We start from the raw sequence: 4616 nt of genomic DNA, 5'->3' as shown, positions 1-4616 counted from the left end.
GTTGGCACTTTCGAGAAATGGCTGTGCGTTTGATAGATGGCAGAGGGGATTCGGACATTTTTTAGCTCATTTAGGCCCGGAAGAAACAGAATCCAAGCAATTGAGGGGGGGGAAACTTTGTTTTCAGACTTGACAAGGAGCTTCACAAATCTTTGGGTTTGATTACATAGAGAAGCGGTTTGGACCGTTACACAAACCTATCAGGAAAGGCTGTTTGTTTTACACATTAAATATTAAAAGGCGGGGGAAAAAAAGATGAGCTAGTATAATCAGAAGCCCTTAAGGAGAAACAAAAAAAAAAAATTGGGCAAAGCAGATGAATTATGGCAGCATGTATGACAGTCAGTATTTTTAGATCAGGAGGAATGTTTGATATGTGTAATGTGTCATTGTGAAGGAGGCTTGTTCTGATATTTGATTCCCCCTCCTCTCCTCCTGCTCTCTTTTTGGAGGAAAACCGTGTCAAATATTTCACCCAACTAAAACAGGAGCGGATCTGATCACGCTTTACGCAGATTTAAGAGTTGCACAGCGGAAGTGTTTTATATTTTCAGACTAGTTTGACTTTATTCAACATTTTCACTGCTTCGTTTAGGTTCTTTGTGTGTGAGAAACTCTTGATCACTTTTTTATTTTTATTTTGTTATTAAATTCTGCTTTTGGTGCCTATTCTGGGTTTATACATCCATTTTGTCACGATGTTTCATTATTTACTGTATTTACTTTAATTCATGTTTTTATTATTTTTTGTGTTTCTCTTTTGTTTTGTTTTGTTGGAGCACAGTGTTCCTACAAAACACTGTAGGAACAAAAGTAACATTTTATGTTTTGTATTGCAGATCCAAAGCCATTGAAACACAGACATCTCCCACAGAAAGAACAGAGCACTCAATCTGTTCAACAATTATTATTTCAGGCTTGATGTTTAATTTAAACAAATTTAAATACCTGCTGTTAGATGATCTGTCAGAGTTGGTGGGTGGATCATCAAATTTTTTTTTTAAACTGAACCAAAACACACCGAATTCCACAGCATATCTATATGTTAAGGTTGTCAAAGTCATGCTAGCATAGCTGCCTCGCTGTCCTTCGCTATTTTTTTTTAACTAAAACTGTTTACTAACTAGTAAATTAGCTAGTAAACACTGTTGTTTTCCAATTGTCGTAGAGTTGACAATTAGTAACAAAGCACTGCGTCCCTTTTTCTGTCATACATCAAGCATAAATTTAAGATTTGGAACTTTATGTTGACAACTGTAGCTAAACCAATGACATTCATCGTCTGTGTGACGTCAACTTTCAACCCGTCTATACATCCTATGTAAAAGTCTTGCTTTCTGAGACGTTTACTTTTGGAGTTTTCATTATGTGTAAGCCTAAAACAGCAACACACACACACTGAAAAGACCAGCAAGCCCCTTTCTACAGAACATCCATGCCTGCACAGAATGTGTGACGGTACAGTTTCGTGAACGGTGCCAAAAGACCGAATAAATAATAGACAACCAGCAGCAGATAAAGGTGGTGTTCTTCGGTCGAAATCTCCAAACTGAAAAAAGTTGAAGAATGTTAAACCCAGCAGAAAGCGTAAAAGGGTGCGCTGTAGAGTGAGGCCTCGCTGTTCCAGGGTTCCTTTTAATCTGTAGCGGCCGGCGTTGGAGAGGTGCAGCCATGGGAGGGCTAATCCTGCTGTGGAGTGTGCGGAGAAGTTTTCTTTTTAACGAAAAGAGGCCGTGGAAAAAAGAAAAAAAAAAAAGAAATCAGAATGACAGCTGCTGGTTCGGTAACATTGGGTTGGATGTCTTTCAACATGAAGGACTTTTTTCTATTACTCCTTTCCTCCACTCCTCTCCCTGCAGAGGAGCGGGACGATCCAAGCAGAAAGGAGCCATACAGGAGCCGGCGAGGGAAGCGAAATTGCCAAACGCTCACAGTGGCACATTAAATTATTCAACTACAACTGCGGATGAGATTTACTGGTAAAAACACGAAGCACCTGTTTACGATAAACAAATCACAATTTGTATAGATCATCACAACCAAACTTTTTTTGTTTTCAAATTCAACAAAAAATTAAATGTGTTTTCCAGGCACATTGTGCCATTTTATAGCACAATCAAGTAACTGTGTTACCTTCAGGTCCTATAACAATGCTGTAAATATCAAACATAACTTAAAAGAAATTTGACTTTGTAATTTAGCTACTTCAGATTGGGAGTCTGTCTCTTTAAGAAGCTTCTGCTCTTTTGGAAACTCCGCCTTTATCACAAAATGGCTCCTCTATTAACCCTTTAGCAACGTTTTTACCATTGTTTCACTAAGAAGTAGCTCATATAATGAGCTCAGCGGATCCATAGTTCAACCAGGTGTTTGCTAATTGCTGCTGGCTAGTCTGAAGGAGCTGAGAGGGAGAGTCACAGGACAGGACTGCTCTGTGAAGTAGAAGCTCGGAAGCTTGGAAACAGCAGCTCTGAGGAGGCGATGCTTGGGCCCACCAAGCATTTTGGTCAGCTGAATGGTTGCCATTCAGTTGATGCATCATTTCTCAAACATGCATGAAAGAATCAAAGCAACATTCCATATATGTTTTTGATGAGGGAATAACATTATAGCATGATTTAAAGCTAAAAAAGTTTATTTTTACATAATACTGTCCCTTTAAATTTCTGGGTTTTGTGCATTTATAAAATTCCACAAGTGATTTTCTAAACAGAGTTCAAGTCAGGTCACCATAGCCATGTTTTCATCCAGCGGTCAAGCAAATTTTAAGCTGACTTTTGAAATGACGCAAAAATAAAAGGTGAGGATGGAGACAAAATGCAAATTACTTTTGTTGTCATCTGCTGGATGGAGCGAATTAAGTTGGTAACTTAAGAACCAGAAGCATGTTTTATGCTTCACTTCGTACAGAGGGTCTGGACTCTGTTATTGAGGCTGGAGAGTTTTCTGGAAGTGTGAAATTTTTAGTTTTACCCAATCGCTAACATTTGATGGATTTAATGCGTCACTTCGATGCTAGGAATATTACTGTAACCTTACAGGAACCCTAGCCTAACCCAGTACTATAAGCCACCATCTTCCACTCTGAGGAGAGAAAAATACCGAGCCAAACAAGATGACTGTTAACTTCAATCCAATATTTAATGTTTGGAAGTGTGGCCAACATGGACTGAACGGCTTTGTTCACTTCCTCCTGCCATTGCTGAAACTACTGGCAGACTACGATTCAAAAACAGTGCAGAAAATCAACATTATTCACAACTTCTCCTGTTTGCCGATTGGCTCAGTACAAATTCTCTGGGAGGAATCAACGTCAATGGCAGAAAGCCCAGAACGAGCTGTGAAGGAAAATTAAAATTGCACGTATTTGCGTAGGAATGCAACGGTCAGGCTAGCAGCAAAACAACCAGGCTAAGCAAAAACATAATTTCATCAGACGCTGGCGTTGCAACAAGATACAAACTAGCTTGGTGCAGCTAGGAACTCTTCGGGTAGGCAGAGCTAGAAACCGTCGCTCAATCAGGAGTGGCTAACAACCAATTGAATGCAACAACCGCATTTTCAAAATGATTCACTACAGACAGATAGTACTTTCTTTAATGCCTTGCTTTGATGATAAAAATAGAAGTATACTGATGATGCCACTACTGCCACCACCTGTTTTGGAGGGGAACTGCATGTTCCAGACGTGACCTCTGCTGGTGAGTTATAACAACCAGTCACACTATTTGCAAAAGTATTCAAAGAAAATTATATTTAGTGGGTTGAAGTAATTAAAAGTTTAGCTTCACTGCTGAACATGGATACAGAAAAAAAAAATCCAGTGGTACCTCTGAACCCGCTTGTGTTTATTTGAGAAGAGCTCTAGACGGAAAAAGTCAGCATGGGGAAAGAAGAAGAAGAAAAAAAGCAGCTTGGTGCGACAAGACCTTTGAGGAATTCTTGTCTGACTTGTGGAAGGGAAACCAGAGCCATGACAGATTCAGGGCACAGCATGACATTGTTTTCCTTTCATTTGTCCTGTGAAATAGGACATGGTAAAAAAGAAGAAGAAGAAGAAAACTGAAGATTTCTCTTCATCTGCTCTTGTCTCGTTCCATAAAAAGGCCAAATAATGTGTTGGGGGGGCTTTATTTGATCAGACACGCACCCGCAGCGTCGTGCTGCAGAAACAATCAGGAGTAACCGGGATTTTCCTCTCGGTCTGAAGGTAACCTTTCCCTTCGTCTCCTTTATCTTCATCTGTGTGGCTCCTCTCGTCTCTCTTCGTTCCTCTCACCTCCTTTCTTTTCGCCGAATAAAAGGACAGCTGGCTGAAAGGTGATGCCTGGCGACGAGATGAAATCTAATCAGACAAGACTGAGGGGGGCGGGGGGTGGGGGGCGTTTAATGGCTTCCCGGGGGGAAAGAAGTAAACACCTCGGTTCTGCTTTTCTGTCTTTTTTTTTTTTTTTTTGAGGAACAGGTCGGAGGCTCGACACAAAATGTCCACAATCAACACCTTTCTGGAAGCGTCTGCGTCGCACGGAAACGACCGCTGACAAATTGAGCCGCGTTGTCCTCGTGCCACTTGGTGTCAAGTGTTTTGTGAGGCAGCTAAAATAGTGGGGTGGGTA

This window comes from Poecilia reticulata, linkage group LG11 (assembly GCF_000633615.1).
Source record: "Poecilia reticulata strain Guanapo linkage group LG11, Guppy_female_1.0+MT, whole genome shotgun sequence".
In the NCBI taxonomy this organism is placed as follows: Eukaryota; Metazoa; Chordata; class Actinopteri; order Cyprinodontiformes; family Poeciliidae; genus Poecilia; species Poecilia reticulata.
This window is presented reverse-complemented; position numbering follows the sequence as displayed.